General features: G+C 37.3%; 1 protein-coding gene across 4 annotated transcripts in view; it reads right to left on the bottom strand.

Annotated features, from left to right (window-relative positions):
* Lrfn5 (leucine rich repeat and fibronectin type III domain containing 5) overlaps positions 1 to 14791 on the bottom strand; it is a 266246-nt gene extending 251455 nt beyond the window's left edge. For 3 of the 4 annotated variants that reach the window (XM_058584504.1, XM_058584506.1, XM_046461523.2), the window contains exon 1: positions 13129 to 14787. The gene's annotated coding sequence lies outside the window, so the exon portion shown is untranslated. Of the gene's footprint in view, positions 1 to 13128 lie in introns of all 4 variants that reach the window. The other variant, XR_009228343.1, reaches the window with a different exon arrangement.
* Between the last annotated feature and the right edge of the window lie 7819 nt (positions 14792 to 22610).

Below are 22610 nucleotides of genomic sequence, written 5' to 3'. Positions count from 1 at the left end.
ATTCTCTTCTATTTCATGGATCTCAAAACCTAGCAGTCAAAAATATTAACATTAACATATAAATACCAAAATACAGGCAATTACTATAAAAATGAAGCTAGTTTCTACTACATATAAGTTTATTGATTTACAGCCACGTTCTAAAACTAATAGATTTATTTATTTATTTGTGTCAATAATAGTTAAACCCAGGACCTTGCATATGCTAATCAAGCACTCTAACACTGAGCTACATGGCCTGCACTTTTTAAACTTTGAGACAAAGTCCTATTAAGTTTTCCAGGCTGGAAACTTGTGATCCTCTTCCTCAGCCTACCAAGTAATTAGGATTACAAGTATGCACCACTGCATCTGGCTTTTCTAAAATCAATATTTATTGTAATATGTACATATCAATTTATTTATTCAGTAAATACCTCCTGAGAATACAATTGGTAACAGGGTGATATACATCTGTCAAATTTTCTGTCTTCATTTTAAAGAGTGCTTGGATCTATTTCTGCCCTTCAATATATTTTTAAGAAAATTACTTATTCCGCATTTTCAAATTGTAATGGTACAGATAACACTTATGACTGAAGAAACTTGATATCTCCAACATCACTGGAAAAATTCAGTCATTCATTATATAAATTGATTTGTCCATTTGGATCTAAGTTAAACAATATGTATTATAGTCATATATTATAGATACTCATAAACATATTTGATTTTCAATTAAAATATTTAAGGAAGAAATAGAACTATTAAAAAGACAAGTATGGATTACAATAAGATTAACATAAATTAATCTAAAAAATCCAATTTTCCCTTTCAAAGCCAAAGAAAGTTATTCATTTTTCCTCTCATATTTTCCACAAAACTAAATGGTGCATAGACAATTGATTTCCAAAGCCTTTATCTGGCTTTCATGTTTAGGGTCATATATTGTTTCATTTCTTCAAAAGATCCTATCAACTGAATAACTTCAAAACCATAAGCAACCTGGATTGGTCTTTCCCCTCAGATAATGATACTATGATTGTTAATTTAGTTTTCCTAACCATATTCTAAAGACTATATAGTACTTGAGGTGCTGCTTTCAAAATATTATCCCAGCTAGTATAACAATAGGTATTCTAAACGTGTAACAAAGATTGTTTATACTTAATTTATTTTTTAAAAATGTAGTTTATCTGCAAATAAAAATATTGCCCTGATATTGTGTTAATAGAGTCTTTCAAGTCTTGACTCTCAACAGAGTAAAGGACAAAGATATTTTTCAATCATTCAAGCTGTTCTAAACAAATGCAACAGTCTAGTACATAAATATAAAGATATATTTTTTAAATGGAGCAATTATATTATACATATGAACACATTTGCTGTTATTTTTTAAATACAGTTGTTATTTTCTTACTCTCAACATATCTTAATAGAAATTCCTAAAGTTGTTTGAGCATTCCATTAATGGTCAGTCATCAGATGAAGTGCTGGGAATTCGTTATTTCACTTACTTGTCTTAAGCTGTTAAGGTGGACAACATTAGCGCTATTCTACAGATAAAGAAACTGGTCCACATTTTGCTATGAAAATCAGTTTTTATGTACACTCTCATATGTATCAGATAAAATACACTAATTATATTCTAATTCACTAGAATTTTTAAATAATTAGTCTAACATATACAACCTATCTTATATGTAACTTTAAACTCATAGAAAGAAACCTAACAGAAAGAGCTATTAATAAAATATTTAATATTCAATATAATCTAGACAAACTTTCAAACCTATATTTAAAAAAAAAAATCTTTGAGGGCTAGGGATAGCTTCATTGGTAGAATGTTTGCCTCCCATGCACAAGAACCTGGTTTCAATCTCCAGTACTATACACACACACACACACACACAAATAAAAAACTTTGAAGTAAATTTATAAATGAATAGAAAATGCATTTCCACAGATCTCACAAATATCTCTTTTACTAAAAATGAAAACACTGAAGTCTAATATACTCATTTTAGTGATATTTTTGCAAATAAATTATAATCAGAAAGTTATAAAATCATTATAATTATACTGCCCCATGGCCCACCCTGTACCTTATTATACCTTCAAGAGTATGTCAATTTCCTGTAGAGTAATTTGATACATAAATGAGAACATTATTAAATAAAATGAAAAGTGTATGAAGTCCCAGAATAAAGTAATTGTACAATCTAGATTTAATTTACAGAAGAAATGGATAGTAAATATGAATCACTAAAATATAATTAAAGGTAAAATGAAATCTTGGAGGAATGAAAAAAAAATATTATACTGTTATACTGAAACAAACCAAGTCCAAATGCAACTTGAAGAAAAGCTTGGGCTGAAGTGAGTGGCATGACCACTAGCATAAGAGGAAAACCTTTCCAAGGAAGCTTCTCTAGTGCCCTGATAAGTGGCTACATTAAAAGATCGACAAGTGGAAATTCAGATCATGTGCATTCAGCAATGTTCCAAAACATCCTAGAAAAGTACCTACTGTTGAATCAACAAACATTTATAAAGCTTTAAGGAAAGAAAACATCATGCTTCCAAAGTAACTGAATCATAGATCAAGGATGTCTAGATATAGTAAAATTTCAACATGCATTTATTGAAACTATACATATACACATATATACATATATATTTTACATATATTATACATATATGTTATATATTACACATACACTATACATATACACATATATACGTATATATTATGTATACACATGTATACATATATATTAATATGGGCAAATTTTCTTCCAAAAGAGGTATTGTGACTGGCTGTGTTCCAATATCCAGGGTGGGTGTCTCAATTATCTTCTCCTACCCTTTAATGCTGTGGCTTGGAGTAACAATCATTCTATTTGTTTATGATGTGACAGTCAGCTATTTGGATTGGCCTCTGCTTGGTGGTTCTCCTGTTGGTCTGAGCTGGGGCTACTCACTGAAGTATAATTATCTCTAGGTTCAATTGTATCTGGATGGTTTCAAGTAACCTCATGGATATGTCGGCTGTCATCTGGGTCACTTAATTTCAGCAAAGGCATATGGACTTCTTAGCTATATAGTAATATCCTTCAGACAGACAAGAATGGAAGCTTTGTGGACTGGAGAATAAGGCTCAGAACTTAGACTACACCATTTTGCCACACTTGTGGCTCAAAGCAAGTAATGAAATCAGTTTCAGGGAGAAAGGAAACAAACGTCTATCTATTCTTAAGGAGAATTGCAAGGAATTTGTAGCTATTTGGGATCCACCACAGAACATTTTTTAAAAATAAATAAATAAATAACAGTTGAGAACACAACATAGGGTTTATTCTTAAAAAGATCTGTCCTGACAACTGGTATATCTAGAATTAAGCACCAATTTGGATATACCATAATCAGGCCCCTCTATTTTTGAAATTATGGCATTAATTCTGGTTGAGGAAATGAGTTTGTTAAAAGTGAAACCTTCATCAAAGACTACAACAGCCAGCATCAATCATATGGCAAATGGATTAGAGATAAGTGGAATGCAGTGCCTAGTTAGAGCCAGTACTTTAAAGACAGACACAGTGATGTCTAAATTCTGTCCCATGCTCACACTGAAACATACTCTGATTTCTCTGTACTAGGAAAAAACATTAAAAGCAACAATTGCTTATCTAATTAAATAACTAATTACAAACAACATCAAAATCCCCTAATGGTAACCATAAACCTTTTCATAGACTTCCAAGTACAAAAATATGGCAGTTCGTAGAATACCATAAAGGCAAAAGAAATTAAGCATACGATATATTTAGAGACTATTTGTCATCCATGAAGGAGGTTAAAAACACATATGTTCAATAATCAAATAGAAATTTACTTAAGTCAAGAAAAAGAGAAATTGCCTAAGCATAGCAGCTATAACATCTTTACTGGAATCAGAAATATTTGGATTTTGATTATATTCAGAGGATCTATTAGTTGCATGATAATGGACAAATAAAATTAACTGCTCTGAGTCTTAATATGTTCCTGTAAGACGAGGCTGTAGGATTCTTGCATGGGCTAGGGAAAAGCAGAGCCCAACAGTGACTGGCAGTATCTTCTCGTAAAATGATGAGGATGAGGATATGATGATGCTGACGATGCTGATCATCAGCATCCATTATGTATTGTCAGAGATATATTAGCATGCTTCAGTGCTTTCCTCATCAAATGCATGGAAGGAAAGCCCAGGTACTTCCTCAGTGGAGGCCTTAGATGTTCACTCACCTCCAGATTCTCATTTAGAAACACACCTAACGATTTTATTATTTTGTATTAAGTTCCTATCATGAGTTTGAAAGAATGATAGGAACACTAACAAAATTTACCTATATGAGACCAAAAAAAAATATCTAGAAAGGGGAAAAAAGAAAGAAGGAACAAATGAAGCATCAGTATAAACTACCTTAAGTATATCATGGATCAGTCCCTGAAGGATTTCTGCAATCACTAGCATAATGAAGACAAAGAGTCATTTAAAAAAGGTTAATTATGTTTGACTTGGTGTCAATTTTGATAACTATTTGCATTCATATTAAATGTAAAACTTTATTAATTATTTTTAAGCATGATATCTAAAAATAGTAACTAACATTCAGGATTATGAATAATGTGTCTCCTAAAGACTTGTTCTTCAAGAACCAGAGTAAAAAATGTCTACTGTCATTTCCTCCTGCCTTTAAATTATTTTTCCCCTTAGTGAAATTTAGTCAACCTCATATAAAGCCTGAAGAAACTGCTAGAAGCCTAATTATCAGTTTTATTTTAAAAAGAGGAGTTAACATGAATAAATGAATATTCTAGCAATCAATAATTGGTTAAAGGTAAATTAAGAGGTAAACATGAAAGAAAGTCATCAAGACTGATTCTTACTAGGATTGACATTCTGAAAGAATATTTGTTCTCACTCTAGATTTAACTTTTCCCAGAGTGGCAACTATGCCATTTTGACTTTTGTATCTCAAAGATTAGCAGAATATCTAAGCATGCATTAAACAACAAATACGTTTTCATTGAAGGAATTAAAGAATGAGCCTTGAATCATTCTTGGTTACTCAAAAAGCTCATGATACAGTCAGTCACCGTAGGATGAGGTGAAAATTTTACTCTCCATGTCTTGTTCCCTTTTCTTGTTTTTCATGCTCATTATAACCAACATTATTACAATTTATAAGTTCTTTTTCTCTCAGTTTTTAGTGGAAGAGATATAATTAATTCAATAATTATGAGTAAATTAGATAATTTGAATGGGAGAGTGTACTTGAGAGAGTAGTCTCAAATATCCTCACTAGTGTCTAAAATTAGAAAGGCAAACATTTTTAATCTTGCCACCAAACTCGGATTGACCAGTTGTAACATTTTATAGATGTATGTTAAGGACTCCAATGTCCTTAGGTGGAAAAAAGACTTTGATCAATTGTAACATCATCTGACAGGACTGCAACACGGAGTGTGTTTTAGACAACTTTTTTTCACAACTGTGACTAAAAGACTCCAGCAGCACAACTGCAGAGGAGAAAAAAATTTACTTGAGGGTTCAAGGTTTCAGAGGTCTTAGTCCAGAAAATGCAGACTCCATTCCTCAGGGCTGGAGGTGAGGCAGAACATTGTGGAGGAAGTGTGTGCCAGAGGGAAGGAGCTCATATGGTGATCAGGAAGCAAAGAGAGACTTCACTCTCCAGACACAAAATATGTACCCCATAGCCACATGCCCAATGAACCATTTCCTCTAGCCCCACTCCACCTGCCTCCAGTTACCACTCAGTTAATCACATAAGGGATTAATTCACTGATTAGGATAAGGTTATAAGCTAATCATTTCTCCCCCAAACCTTCTTGCATTATCTCACTGTGAGCTTTTGGGGGATACCGCACTTCCAAACCATAACATGAGTGTTATAACATCAGTTTCTTTGCTCTTGAAGCAAAAAAATAGTAGCCCTATTAATTTGTACCTCAGTTAACCCACATGGGTTGTTGGCATTGGCATAGGTACCATGTTTCAAAGAAAAATGGGAAAAAAAGAAACAAAGTGTCAGAAGAGGGCCATGTTGGATGTTGGGGACTAATTCTAGCTAACATTCTTTTTCTTTTTTCTTTTTTTTTAGCATAAAAGGTAAAGGGGCTGAAATAACAACACATAGAAAAAAAATGTCTCTAACCTGTTTAGGTCAAGGATATGTGTAATGATAAACAGGAATTGTGGGGTCGGGGATCTCAAGTCATCAGTTCGGGTATGAATACTAGAATTGGACTTATTGTGTATCACTTCTTCCCACTTTAAAATCAATTGGAAGCTGTAGGATACCAGATTGTGGCTCAACCTAAAGGATAAAATCATGATAACACCTACACAAAAATGGAGTAATGTACTGCAGATAAAGTGATTTTGAGATCACTGAAGGCACTTGAGCTTAATCAAGATGACCACTTGGTAGGCATGCTTTTCAGAGGAAATATAAGACTGAATACACATTAGAAAGACTTACAAGTTTCACAATTCTACATTCTCCAAAGGTTAAAATAAATTTAAATGTTAATGTTTTTGAGTAAGTCATGCACTGTCTGGTGTATCACAGATCATACATCTGGTGATTTCTTAAACCTAAGGAAATTTTCAGCTTTGCACCTTCTGCCTAGACTCTAAAGATACTGGCCTACTTGATTCCTGATCTGAATGACTCTTAGTATACCTTGGAACTCTGATGTTCTATAATTCCAAGCATAGAATTCAAAGCCATCTACTTATCATCTCCTTTAGAATTATTTCTTCATGCTCTTGCTAGTTAATGACAAGATGATAAAGATTACAATGGTGATGATGATGATTACAGCAATGTACCTAATACACTGTGTCACTGAGACCTCCATACAATGCTATGCCATACCTTATCATTAACCTCAATCTGCAGCTGAGGAAACTAAGACTCAAAAGAGATTAAAAGACTTGTTCAAGATACACAAGGCTGAGACATAGGTGTGTGGAAACCCAAAATTTCTAACTACTGTGAAATGCCAAACCTTACAAAATATGATCATGGTTTCCTAATTTCCCTTTTCTCCTCTACACAGAATGTAAAATAAAACATCAAAACATAAAACATCAAAATACTATAAAATATCAGTTAGCAAACTTATTTCAAGCTTATACATTTATTGATGTCCTTCATGTCACTGAGAAAGCAACCTCTCTTAGGTCAGCATCCAATGTCCAATCTTTAGTTACTAAACTATATGACAGGTGAACAGTCAATACATGGTAAATATCCTATATTATTAGTACAAAAAACATTTTAATTTAAAATTAAGCATATTTATATTGAATATGATACCTATCCACATAAAATAAAGCATATGTATCATTCATTGTGGTGTTCAGTATTGTCATAGAAATTACATACATTTTAATGTTCCTATTCAAATGCTTAATCACTAATAAAAAATGCATATAAATGATTTGACAACCTGGCCAGTCTTCACACTATGGAAAACAAGCCAAAAAAAAAAAAAAGGATCTAATCAATAAGAAAACTGTCACAGTCTGGACTTCCAAAGGTGATGAGTAAGGTGGCCTTCAAGAATGCACAAGTGATATGCTTTCCCTAGTAAGCCACTTTAATGAAAATCTCCTGTAACTTTGGAGGTGAAAGCACTATGATCCATGAAAATTCTTTACACATATGAGGTTGGGGTGTTTAGAGCATGTGCTAAGCATACACAAATTCCTTTTTTGATTTTGGGAAGTCAAAGAGAAAGAGATCCAGAAAACAAATGAAGTGGGTCCTTCAGGGGTCTTTTTCACTTTCTCAAAAGAGATTTCATCAAGTAAAATGGAGAGTAGGAGCATGGTTTTGACTTATATTCTTGACTAAATGTACTAGTTCTGATTCAATATATATTGAACTTGTTAGTTTTCTTTCAGTCTTTTTCTAAGAGTTCAGAAATTGTTTCTAGAATTTGTTAAGAGTATCTTTTAACTTTAATCATTGATCTTATTATGTTCTAGAGCCTTTTTTGTTGTAAACTCCAAAATAGATTCAATTTTCTTTCATAATTTTCTGCAATTATTTTCACAAGATTATAACATCAGTTCTAAAATATTTCGTTGAAAGTATATATATCATATATCATATATACTGCTATGGTTTGGTTATTGGGTATCCCCAGAAAGTTCATGTGTGAGGTAATGAAGAAGCTTAAGAGGTGAAATGTTTGCTTGGGTTTAAACAAACATTTCTCTCTCTTCTTCCTGGTGCCGTGTCCCTAGCTGCTTTCCTCTGCCAACTTTTCTGCCATGATGTTCTGCCTCACCTCAGATTCTAAGAAATGGAGAAGGCTGTCTAAGGACTAAGACTTCTAAAACTGTGAATGCCAAATAAACTTTTCCTCCTCTAATTGTTCCTGCAGGTCTCTTGTTCAGAGCAGCAATAAAGCTGACTAAAAAACAGAAATATCATATATATATATACACACACACACACACACATACACACATATATATGTATATACATAGATTCTTTTTAATATATTATTTGTATAGATACACATAAAGCAAATGCATGACTAGTATGAGCTTTAAGATATGAGATTTCTTTTATAAGAATATATAAAACACTCAAAATGAGCAATTGGCATTTTCATCCAGTGTAGCCATGTGACGTAACAAACACTAGCTATCAAAGACAATTTCTGAGAAACATTAAAAATGTGGTTTGTAATTTAAATAATAAAGTCTTTTCATGTAATTTACTTGATATCAGTAAAGTGATAGTGCATTTATATAACCATATAATTCCATTGTAATTTTCTATCACTTGTTAACCCTCTTCATAATTACTGTTAAATTATGATATAGTTCAGTGAAAAGCATTCTGTCGGAACAGTATCTATCAGAACATGATGATATAAAAGCTTAAAAGTAGCATTAACTATCTCTGAATTAATTTTTTCTATCTCCTGTTATACTTACTGGGGGTTTCATAATATCATACAATTTATTGTGATAGAGCATAATAAAGATGGTTCACCTCTAACCAGAATAGCTCAATAATTATAAACATAATTTTACCATGCACATACCATGTAATGGACAAATTATACTGCCTTGGGTTCCAAATAGTCCTCAATGATTGAAGGATGCCATAGGAATTAAAATGTGAGCTTTAGAAATAGAATAAGTAGATTCATTCTCAAGGTTTATTGCATAAAGCAGAACTATGAACATTTGTATTACTGGAATGATTTAGCAAATTTACCCGTTACTCATGTATTCTAGGGAGTCACATTCACATCAGTGAGGCCTAAATTTGTATTTTTACAATGAAACATAAAACTTAGACCTGATTGTATGAAAAATCTGGAGTGCAATATCAATAGCTTCCATTCATAATTAAACAGAAATAAAATCACTGGAACAAGAATAGCAGATTAGCTAGTTAAGCTTTTAGAAAGTTTCAACTAGTTTTCTAACTTCTGATTGCAGCATAGGCAAAAATACTGTCAATGTTATTTACTAAAAATTTCTCTCTAAATACCTGAGTAGTTATTATGTAGTACTTTCACATACCAGCAAGAACACTGTTACATAGCAGCAAGTATCTCACCCCAACCACATAAGGACAGAGCAACAATATCAGCAGAAAGCAAGATCCTAATTTCACCAGCAAGAAAACTCAGCAAAACTGCAAAGCCAAAAGTGCTTCAAGCAGCAAGAGGAAACAGCACTAGTTTAAATCGACAAAGGGAAATGATGCTCATTCATGAAAAGATGAAAGGTGGATTTAACATATGATGCTCATTTAAACACCAATGTCATAACCAGTCTGCTTTACTGCCAAGAATCCATTAATGGCATAGGAGACAAAAATAATTGGAGAGAGAATAAGGGTGGGGTAATTCTCCCTCAGATGACTATAGCTCCTACTATCCCTCTTAAAAAAAAAGGATAGAAATTACCTCAGGCTGGTACCAGAGATATGTTGATGAACTCTCCAGATAAACCAGCACAGAAATGTCATATTTCAAAACTGAATACATATATCATTATATATTTGAAGAAGGGAAATATTAGTATTGCTCAAGGTCATTCTCTTCTTAAAAAGAGAAAGGGAAAAAATACTAAAAGAAATCATCTAGGAATGAGAATAAAGTGAAAGCTCGTACCTGATTAACTGTGCATGTCTGTTCCTATGAGTGTCCTGAGTTTCCCATTGTTCTTTCCCTCTTGACAGTGACCAAAAGAGGGCTAAGAAGGAGGAAGCTTTTGCTGGGAAATCTCCTATCAATTCCTGACAGTCTTAACTCATCAGTGAGCCAGGCTCATTCTGTCTATGGATAATGATTAACAAGGGAAATAGATTCAAATCTCCAAATTGGCCTTGTCTCCAGAGAGGGGAGAAGGCAAGAGTGGCAAAAATCTCTATTTTTATTTATTTATTTATTTTACTTTTGAGGAACTTCTATATGTGGAACCCTGTTTGGTTATGACATTTGATCTAAGTCCAATCTACATCAATGAATGAATTTTAAGTTTGAATTACAACATAAGAGTATATTTAGGCTTATGTACATTCAACATCAGGTTTAATGTATTTGTTTTGCCATCTCTAAGGATGAGTGCCCAAAGACAAGAACAAACTTGCAAAAGAGTGAATCCTTGGTGGAAAAAAGGCCAAAAGGAAGTGAAATGAGGAAGGAGATGTGGGGAAAACACCTTATTTTCCAAGTACCTATATTCTTCACCAACAATCCTTTATTTTTGGTTACCCTCTAGATAGGCATTATTTATTTGCTCAAAAATATTATTAGTATGGTTTCATTTCCATTGCAATAATACTCAGGGAAAATTTAAGGGACAAAGACATGTCCTTGTCAGACATTTAGCACACACAAGTCAGCCTTCTGTCTAAAATTTTCTGAGTGATGAGAGAATTACAAAGATATTTGCTAAGAGAAAAACAAAATGTAAAGGGAAAATATCTACTTCCAATTCTTCCCAAATCCCCAGCTATTTTAGTGTATTTGACTTATCTACACTTTTTTTTTTTAATGCAGGCAATACCATTTTTTTTTTCTTGAGACCTCAAGGGTGGAATGTAGACCTGCTGTTCTTGTAAAGTGCAGTTACCCTCTGTATTCTTCCTTAGAGTTCAGTGTCACACACCAAGGCTGTCTGAAAAATGGCCCTCAACTCCTCATATTTATTGAGTATGGGATAGGGGAGAATAGATTAGCTGATTTTACAATAGTGCTCCAACTGGGGTGTAAAAGATCTGATTAAATCCAGGAGAACATGAAAGAGGAGGAGAAAAAAGAACAAATAAAATTCTAGGAATTACATACTTAGATTCTGGTTTTTAATCCTGATAAATCATGCAGTATTTGAGTATCAAGAAATTTTTGTAGCCAGCATGCATTCTATGTTCGTGAATATTCATACTGGGGGTGGGGAGTGTGGAATTTTGCAGGTGTACCCAGTTGGACACCACCGCCCTCCTGGAACCTCTCCCCATTCCCTTCTCCCACAACCAGGAGGCCACTTCAGCCATGATGCGCCTGCTGCCTGCCAGGGGCGCGCAAAGCTCTCCCGCCCCGCCCCAAGAAAGTGTCAAAGCCGACCTGGCAGCTGCAGTGGCAGAGCCCAGCCCCCCAAACCCGCTGCATACATAGCCTTGTAGCACCACCAGCCTGTGAGGGCTGCAGCAGCAGCCTATCCCAGACTCCAGAGAAGGAGTTGGGACTTCAGCTCCGGGGACAACTAGAGCAGCTATCCGCCAGATCATAGTCTGCAAATGCCATCATATGGATATCTATAGAAACGCAGCGAACGGAGGAAAATCAAGCAGCGCCCCTACACGTTCTAAATGGCTTTAGCAAAGAGAAACCCCCAGAGCAGCCCCAATCACTGCCTCCTGGAGCAGGGCGCCTCCAGATCCGCTGGGCCAAACCTCCCCTGAGTGCCGCCAAGCAGGCAGCTCCAGAAAGCAGGGAGACAAATGAGCACTCCTTAGCTGAATTATTCAGACCATCTTCGCTATGGAATAAAACATTGATGAGACTACTTTGGAGTGCTCTATCGTGTTAATTCTAATGCCCCAGAGAAGGGAGTGAAATTTTCTGTAGGGGACAGATGCAGAGGTGATGGGGAAAGGAAATTAAAGAAATAAGGTCCAAGGGTAAGGGGCTTTGGAAGTTAACTAAATTTATTATGACTCAGTCAGCCACGGGTATTTCCATTTTAACACATTAGACCCAATATGTTAATTAAGCAGTGGCAAATCTACCTGCTCCTTGTAAGTCAAGACACTGGAAAGAATTTTTCCAAAACACCTATTATGCAAAAACAAACACAACACGGGACATAACTGAAATAATGCAGCTGGGGATGGTGCTGGGTGGTGGTTATGATTTTAGCCTCATTTTCCTAGATATAAAAATGACTTCTTTCATGGATTTATTCTGGTACATAAAAGCAAATCCCAGCAGTTAAGCACCATATCTCAACACACACCCATGACAATGAATTTCCTTCCCATGCAAAGCAAGTTCCAAGAAAACTCCATTTCAGATCAAAGTCCCCAGATGCGTAATTTACAACTACTAAAGGGATCTGGCAAGCTTGTCCACAACAAGGAAAGGAAAACAACCAGAGGTAGAAAAGGGTAAAATAAAAATAAAAATAATCCTTGGCTGAAATGATGGGTGGAAACCAAACACCTTCTCACACTCCACAATGTGGGAAGGGTTGGATACCAAATGGTCCGTAGCAACCATAGCCTGAAGGAAACACGAAATTTTAATCCCTGGTATCTTCAGACAGGTTCAACACGCCTAGTTCTCAAAAAATATCCTTAGGGTGGAGCTATCCATATTCCCTTAGCTTTCACTACTAGATTAAGTGCTCAGGTATAGATTTATATTCCATCCATCAGAAATTGTATTACCACATCATAGAGCAGGCGCCCTTGGATACGCAGCCCTTCCTAATTATTTTCAAAACATTAATAAGTAAAGTAGCCTGCAATGCAGATAAGACGTTAGAAACAAGAGCAGAAGAAAACGGGGTGAGGCGGTTTGTGGTTTGCTTGTTACCTGGTGCCTCTAGGGGGAAAGACGGTCGTAAGAGGACTTTCTGCCCGCAGGTACAATCCCGGCAAGGTGGCTCCAGGTGGCTTTCACTGTCGTACGCGGGTCTTGCTCCTCACTTCGCTGCCCTTTGCCATAGCTCAGCACCCGCATCCTAGGGAGTCCGAGAGGTGGCTCCAGCCACTGCCGCCGCTGCCCGCGGGTCGCGCTGGGTGGGGGATCCGCGCGGATCGCCCCATGAAACCCGCGGCTCCGCGCCCGGGGAGCGGGCAGAGGCTGGGCGGCTGTGCACGCACACACAGAAACACACTCACACACACTCACACACTCGCATCCGGGCGCGCGCGCACTCACACTTGCACTCGCACACCCAACACCGCACGGAGAGAGAGAAACAAGGAGGGAACTGGTCCTTGTCAAGATCAGCTTTGAAACCCGCCAGACAGCAAAGACAGCGTTCTCCTTTTCTCATTGCCCTTTGATCACGTTTCCTTCAAGTTCTTTTCCATACCAAATCCTTGTAATTCTGGAGCTGGTGACATTTTGGTGGGGAGGAGGGAGCCGGGAAAAGGGCTGTGGACGAGTCCGGGATTTTGTTAAGCAGTTTGAAAAGCAATCCCCATTACCTTGTTTGTATAGTAAACCAGCTTGGAAGGCTGAACTTTTGGCTTCAAATGTTGTGGACCAAAACGTACATATCCTTTTGGCTAATACAGGAAAGTCTAGATGCACCGAAACAAGACAGCTGCAAGACCCTCTCTTGACCTTGTGATGTACCTGGAAGCTGGTTAATACTGCCGCTTGCCAAGCCTCTGGGTAAAGTGATCCACACACCTGGCTCTACAACCCAGCAGCCGCTCGGAATCCAGGCAGGAAAATGGGTCTGGACGTCCTCCGCGCTCTGCAAGAACCCGGGCATGGAGGGGCATCACCGAGTTAACACGTTTGCTTCTGGGCAGTTGGATAAAAGACAGTCAAATGCATCAGATAGGCGCGCGCACATACACACGCGCACACACACACGCACACGCACACGCAGCTAACTGGAAAGCGGCTTACTAAATACTAGAGAGATTCCAAGATGACTTTTAAAAGGTTTAAAAAATGTCCAAAATCTTGCCGGAAAACGGGAGGGCCAGCAATGACGTTTTGAAAGTCTTCTCGGGTCTTTCAATTCTTCCTCTCTCGCATGTATGTGTTTTTCCAGAAGGTTTCGTTGGTCTGCCCCACCCCCGTCCAGTTGCGCTTTTTTCCCCCCCTGCTATAACCGACCGTAAAAAAAATGGATTATATGGGTGGGTTGTGCTCACAGCCCAGAGCTCCCCCAAAGTCAAGAATCCTAAGGGAGCAGCCAGCTGCGAAGCCATTCACATCCTCAGGGGAAGAGGGAAAAACGCGCAAACACACGCACACGCGTCTGCACGCACACACATACAGTCCTTGGTTTGGGCAGCTCTGCACTCGCTCACCACCTCCCTGCGCGCCGCTGTAGGAGCGACAACGGCGCCCCGCCCGTCGGCCAAGGCGCTGGAGGTGAGTCCGCAGCTCAGGCACAAGACCGGCAGCTGTGGACCAAGGTTGCAGCCGCAGCCCGGGCAGGCCTGAGAAACCCGCTCTCCGCGGGGATGTGTTTGGGCAACGGCGGCCGCCAGGCCGGGAGGAACTGCGCCCCGCGCTGCAGCATGAAGGCGGCGGCGGCGGCAGGCGCGCGGCCGTGAGCCCGGCCCTCGCTGCAGTGACGGGAGCGGCCGCACGGCCCAGACTCCGAGAGTCAAACAACACCCTACCCGGGTCCTTCCAGCGGCTCTTAGCTCGTGCGCCTCCCAACCCGACGCGTTCCTAACCGATTTACCACCGGCGCGCAGAGAGGGCCCGCGGAGCGCCGGCTAATCCCCCAAGCGGGGGAGGCGCGGGGGCGTTGCAGGCAGGGGGAGGGGAAGCGTTGGAAACCCAGAAAGATAAAAGCGAACTTCCAGGGGCGTCACCAGCCCTTTACGAAAAGGGGAATTTGCTGATCCCCCACTACCCCATGGTTATGGGATAAATAAGTGTCAACGGGTCAGGCTGTGGCTGCTAATGGCAGTGGAAAAAGTCATATATCCGCCAGGAAAATCTGAGATGGAGAGCTACTGATCTGTGGTCTCAGTCATCTGAGGCGAGCTTCCAGCGTCCCCTTGGTTGTAGGTGGGTGGTTTGCTTACTAATCAGATGGGAGCAGATTCTGAAAAGAACATTTATATTTGGAAATCAGCTCAGCATCAGACATTAAGGAGTGCTGCAGTTGACTACATTTTAGTATGTCAAGCTGAAAGCGAGCCCAATAGTTGTCATAAGCAAAGCCTGGCCAATAAGGTCTCTGGCACTAGGGAAGGGTAAGAAGCAGAAAAGAGGTGTGGCGGGAGGGAAGGCTACAGGGGGCCTTTCTGGGCAGGGATCGCCCCTGGCCTCTACCCTGACTCTTGCCTGACTGGCGGCCTTTCTTCCCCCCCCCCCCCCCCGCCCCCTCGTTTTTCTCTCCTTCATGCTCCCTCCAGTCCCCAAAGCCACAAGTAAAGAAAATACTTCCTTCTAGGAACCCCCTAGTGAAAGCACACTGTTCTATTTAGCTAGAGCGTTGGAATCCCATCCTTTCCCTTTAGGGGTTCACCAATACGTGATCTTTGGCCTCTGAGCACACCTCCCCTCTCAGCTCTGTTCCTGACTGGCCCAGACACCGGTCTGGACCCAGAAGGAAGAGAGAAGGAGTTGGGAGTTGAAACGGGAGGCTGGCTAATAATAGCTCCTCCTAACCTACTTGGTAAAGACACTTTCTGGTAGCCTTCTGGGCTGGGCACGCTGGAATTTCGCTACCAAAAGAGCTCTGCCAAGCTTCACTGTTGTCTTGCGGGTGCACAAGAGCGCGCACACTCAAGCACATCCACAGGCTTACCCCACGCGCGCGCACGGGCACCCACGCGTAATCGCGACCTACACAGCTGCCTCTTTCCGAGAAGAACCCCAAGTGGAGTGCTTTAGGTGGAAACTGCTCGCACATCCTCCTTTCTTTCTTGGGTTCCCCTAGCCAACCCTCGCCGCCCCCAACTCCTGGTCCAATCCAGGGTTTAGGCATCCGCGCAACCCTCGGGCTCCTTTGTTTCCTAGGAGCAAGGCTAGTCTGCGGTTTCCGCCACTCAGCCTCCATCCGAGTCAGCCATGGGCGCGGAGTTCCGGGCTCCAGGGATCTCCGCAGGAGTAAGTTTCTAGCGGGATCGGAGTTCAAGATCTGGAGCGACAAACTGCGCATCAGGGGACTGTGCAGTAAGATCCCACACAAATAAACCAAAGGGACACCGCCAACAAATACACCTGCGAACACCACTAAAGTCCAGAAGAGCCTCCACTAAAATCATCAGCGCTTTCCCTGTGGCTTTCTGTTCCCTGAAGCGGATAATTGAGGTTTCCAAGAAGTCCACGGCGAGAATCTGCTACGAAATGTGGCCACAAACTGTCGAAGGTACGGGGAGAGAAAGTGCTTCCATCCTCCTTCACTTTAAACTTGGCAGCTTTGGGGACTTCACTGGAGGGCGATGGAGTTGCACTTGACCGGACTACAGACAGATCCAAGTGAGCACTTCCAAGTACTTTAGGATGCGGGGGTGACTTCTTTTCCTTCAGGATTGTCCCACTTGACATTCTTTCCCGCTGAGCTGATAGGAGCGGCTAAAAGTCTAGGATAAAGGATTTGTAGGTCCCTTTGGGGTCCAACGTAAATACTGAATCAAAACTCCAAAGACCTTGCATCCTTTGCTGAATAATTTTGTTTTCTATTTTACTTGGATTTTATTTTGTTTTCCTATCTATCTATTTATTTATTTATATTTTTATTTTCTTTCTCTTGTTTTCGTTTTTATTTTCTAGTTCCTGACCCAAGGTGAGAAGTTGAGAGTTGGGAACCAGACAAAGTTCAATCACGGGCTAAGAGGCTTTTAATTAAGGCTGTGGATGGGGGAAGGGTGTTCTGTTTTAGAAAGTTGAAGTCAGTATTTTATTAATGTGAGGAGTAATAATTCATAACTTTTCTGTGTTCTTTCATGTTGCAAGCCCTATCAGGGTCACAAAAAATATCTTGTTTATTTTAGCCTTCCTGCACATTAAGCATTATATTGAAAACACTTTTCTCTAATCTTCCCATTTCATGCCTTCTCTAGAAAGCAGTTTGTTCAAAAATCGAGTACTTTTCACCTTCCAGATAGTGTTAGTTCTTTTCCTTCCTACACAGGCTGATTAGAATTTGCAAAAATAGAAGAAGAAGAAAGCTTTGTGTTGTGGTATTCTCTTTAGAAAGTGACAAGATTGTGAAGGCAGGTTAAGATCATCTTTCCCAAAGCAACACAGTGCTGTGGGTTTCTTTCTTTTTACTATCCAACTCCCTGCAGTGGGTCTTTGAAAACTAGTTAGCAAGAGCAAATTTTAGTTTGCTTATGTAATTATCCTTGTTAATAGCCAACTCTGAAGTTGGAATACTTTTAAGAGTTTAAACAATTTCTTGTAGAGTTCTTTTACATGTTGACATGTAAAGAGAATTATTTTTTTCCCTACAAATAACTTAGTTTTAGCTTTTTCCTCAAAGGAATATCTGTTTTGACTTTAATAATTTGTTCCCAAATTCAGTTTATGCCAAATCATTTTCAAGACAATGTCACCTTCCTTTCTCTACAAGATCATTTAAAAAAAAAAATCAAAGACCATAAATGTTGGACTTCCTATTTTGCTAAGAAAATCTAATATTTGAAATATATATATAAAATTTGAGACAATAAATGGAAATGTGAATGTTTTAAAGTTAAAATAATGAACATTGAAAGATAGCATTATTTTGTGTACTTATTTTGCATTAGAATTTTTTCTAAAGTGGTATTACTTAAAAATTGGTGTTAGTAGCAACATAGCTCCTGAATTTTGTAATTTATGTGGATTGAAGAAATGACATCACTTTAATTCATTCTTTCATTTCATGTGTATTTTAAGAATTTTATTTTAAATTGTAAGTATTTCCAGATATTCTGGTGATGTGTCAATATGCATTACCAAATATATTGCATCTGATTATTTTTACTAATTCAAGGTCTTCTGTTAATTCAAAACGGGAAATTGTGAAGAAATAAGGAAATACAAATTTCTGAAAAGAAAGAATAACATTTTTTTAAAAATGAGTTAAATGAAATCCAGACTTTGATGTTTTCTTTACTATCATAGTTATAACCCTAAGTAATTTTGAAATGTTAGAAGAGGTCTACTTAAGAGCATGTTTAATGTGCCTGATCATGAAGTCTGTGAATACTGTGTATTTTGGCAACCGGATCTTACCAAAAACTCGGTTCAACTAACCTCTCTACAAAGTTGAAGACTGGCATATCTCTCATACAAAAGTAAATGCATTTCTCATTTAACTGCAAATACCAAAATATTAATCAAATTTATTATCTAATACTTGCCTTTGAGATACAGAATAAATATTTCCTTGTTTTATTGTTAGTTGAGTTTTTATTTGACTCTTGTAAAACACATTTATTTTCTTTTTATATCTTTATTACATACTTCAATCTTTATGGATCAGGAAAATGATGTGCATTATGATATCACATCAATGTCGTCTTAATGAAAACTGGAACTAGTCTGAGAACCAATAAATTACTAAGTGGAATTAGTCTTTTCATTACTAGGAAAAATTCACTTTGAGCGTCAACTTTTGAAACAGTGTTTTTTTTTGTTTGTTGTTTTTGGTTTTTTTTATTTGTTTGTTTTAAAGAGCACACCATAGACAGCAAAGAGTATCAGAAAGCAAGAGTATTTCAGACATAAACATTGTCAGACAGAAAGGACTGTTCTTAAAATTGCATGTAGAAGTAAATTTTATCTTTTGAAAATATCCTTTCTTGTTGTTATTTGTTTGCTTATATCCTGGCATCAAATCTCCAAATTTGTCTAGTACTTCTGTTTAGATATCAAGAAGTCCCCAAGTACGATTCTATATAGAAAAATAGAACCCTGAGAAGAATGTGACTTCTTCTCATTAAAATCCCCATTTTGTCATAAGAGATGGATTTAATTAAGCTTATCAGACTAAATTGAATTAAAGTGTGAGTTATTAACCCACCTCCGGAATATGCAGCCAATTTCATTTCATTTCTTTTCTTTTCTCTTTTTTATTTATTCTAATTTCTTATATGTGATGACAGAATGCAATTCACTTCATATTACACATAATAGAGCACAATTTTTTAAGACACTGAGTGCACACAAAGTATTTTCACACCATTTGTGTCTTGTACATGTACTTAAGGTAATGATGTCTAACTCATTCTACCATCATTCCCCCCCCCTTGCCCCATCCTTTTTCCTCCCTCCCCCCTTCCCCATCCAAAGTTCCTTCATTCCTCCCAAGTTCCGCCCCCACCACCACTTATTGCCATTATGGGTCTACATTCTCATATCAAATAAAACATTCAGCCTTTGGTTTGGGGGGATTGACTTGCTTCACGTAGCATTATATTCTCCAAATTTATCCACTTACCTGCAAATGCCATTATTTTATTCTCTTTTAATGCTGTGTAATGTTCCATTATATATATATATATATATATATATATATATATATATATATATACCAATTTTTTACTATCCATTCATCTACTGAAGGGCATCTAGTTTGGTTCCATAATTTAGCTATTGTGAATTGTGTTGTTATAAACATTGATATGGCTGTGTCCCTGTAGTATGCTGTTTTTAAGTCATTTGAGTACAAACCAAAGATGGGATAGCTGGGTCAAATGGTGGTTCTATTCCCAGTTTTCCAAGGAATCTCCGTATTGCTTTCCATATTGGCTGCACCAATTTGCAGTCTTACCAGCAATGCATGAGTGTGCCTTTTTCCCCACATCCTTGCCAACACTTATTGTTAGCCAATTTCATTTCTAAAAATAAAAAACTATAGAATTTCCAATAAAATGTATTAATGAATATATATTAAAAATAGTGTTGCTGCAGTCATTCTTAATTTTGTCTACATAATTTAATATGCAGTATGATACTCTTTATACTTTCTTTGGTATTTTTATATAATATTTAATGCTATTAAATACTAGTTACCCTTATTTTTTGAGCTTAATTTTTTTCAAATGTAACTGTGTATATACATATTGTTGCAGAAAATTTTCCACTTGCTCTTGAAGCTTTATTCTAAAATCAAGGCAGTTATAAAATAATTGTCTTAAAAACAAAAAGTCTGGCTGGGCTTGGTGGCATGCTTATAATCCCAGCAACTCAGGGTATTGAGGCAGGAAGATTGCAAGTTCAAAGGTAATCTCTGCAGTTTAGTAACCCTAAGTAACTTAGTGAGACTCTGTCCCAGAATAAAACATAAAAATGTCTGTGAATGTAGCTCAGTGGAAAAATGCTTCTGGGTTCAATCTCTAGTACCAAACCCAAAAGCCTGAATTACTGCAATTATTGCTTGATTTACGAGTGTTAACAGGCACACCAAGTCATGTTAGAAATAATGAGCTGTTTGGAAGACTTTCTTTGACATACTTCTATTAAAATCTCGATGGTGAACTATATAACAAAGCTTTTCAATTTTATTTTTATGATTTCAGTTTTCTACAATTTATTCACCTCCTCAATCTGCCGCTGAATTTCAGATAGGTGACCACAAGGGGACAGTCATGTGGTGGTGTCCAGACAATAGCTCTGTGCTCTCTTACAAGCCTCCATAGACTTAGAAGTAAGAAGTGATTTTAATTTATTTGATTTAAAATGCACTTTCATTAAAATAAATGCTGTTTGATAAGTTTTATCAATATGAAAACAGATCATTGCTTTTGGAACTTTTTTTGTTTTTCATTTTTTTAACATAAATTTCTGAGACAAGATTAGGTAATTTACACATAGTATGTTCACTGGATCTTTATCCCTTTCTGACGACTGAATTTCCATTCATTCCTTTACTCATATTTTACCTACATAGTCTTCCAGGATCCTTGGTAGTTTGGGGTTACAGTGTCTTGGAGTTTACTTCTCAGTGGTCATGGCTTCCTTAATGAATGAGACTCCTTTCTGTGACTGTTTACTACCAAGCTTCTCTCTCCACACAATGGCCTTCTTTCTTTCTCTGCAGTTTTGTTCATGTCATGGTAATTCTCTGAGCACCTTGTTTTAGCCCATGTTTTACACTAGATACAGGGGAAAGAAGATGATCTTAATTCTCTTAGCCTCTGTTCCTGTCAATGGAGCTCATCATCTGGTAAAAGTTCCTAGATCAACAAGCATATTTTTGCATTATTTTCAGAGCTTTGTAATGTTTGGAACAACCAATTAAAAAAAAAAAAAAAAACCTACTACAATTTGTTATTAAGACCAGTGTTTTCTTTTGTGAGACTGCAGGAACTATTCCCCTGTTAATTGTAGTTTCTCTATTGCTCTTATCTTCTGTTATCTTCTTATCTTCTATGCTCATTCAAATGCCTTGTGAAATGCCTGGACAAACTCCTTTACTGCAGTAGCAAAAGGTGTTATTCAACCATGCTTTAGAATAAAACAGACCTGGTTCCAATCCTGATTCTGAGAATATTGGCATTACCTTTAGAAATTATTTATTCCGAGCCTAAATCCTTAGGTTTTTGTATGTATAAAATGAAAATTGAAATATATAAATTTGGGGTTAGTTGAGAGGTAATAATAAGGACTTTGTTAAACTATTTCAAATCATGCAATTAATGACTAATTCCACAGAAAGTACATCACAAATAATTCAGTCTTTCAAAATAGTCTATTTTTTAATCAAGAAATATGCTCATAAAAGTGAGATAAAAATCCTCAGAAACATACCTAAAAATTCTATTTTTTATTTTCATTTATATTAAATATTGCATAATTTTGGTGAGATATTAATGAGCAAATTTTGAAAACCCATGTTGCTCTCTTCAGATACCTGTCACCCTCAAGATACTTTCTGGAAGATTTGTATCAGTGCCTTAAATACATGCCCCTCAAAAATGTTTATTCTTAAAAGGACATAATCAAAGAGGATTTCTGAAACAGTATTCAACTTGTTTTTGTCTTTCACACTAGCTACTATAAATAATGTATCTTGACCATTATTGAAGAAGTTTGAACTCATAGGCTACAAAGAAAAAACAAAACAGAAAAATGAATCATATTAACTGATATAAAAATTAAGGAATATTCTGAAAACAATGTTGGGTTCTAGGAAATGATAATAGAATCATAAAATATATGTTTTAAACAACCTGCGCACCAATTTATTAAAATCCTCACTAACATTTATACTTCTAGAAAAAGTAATTATTTTAAAATAGTTTTTCTTTTTACTGTATTATATCACTATGTAATAGTATTTTCCACTTTGTTTAAAGTGCATTTGTGTATTGTCAACATTAATTTAAACTATTACCTATCTGTACTCACTTTGTTTCTGCATGGATATGCAA

The sequence above is a fragment of the Marmota monax genome, unplaced genomic scaffold, assembly GCF_021218885.2.
Source record: "Marmota monax isolate L192 unplaced genomic scaffold, Marmota_monax_Labrador192_F-V1.1 WCK01_AAM20220418_F8-fsc00001, whole genome shotgun sequence".
In the NCBI taxonomy this organism is placed as follows: domain Eukaryota; kingdom Metazoa; phylum Chordata; class Mammalia; order Rodentia; family Sciuridae; genus Marmota; species Marmota monax.
This window is presented reverse-complemented; position numbering and strand designations above follow the sequence as displayed.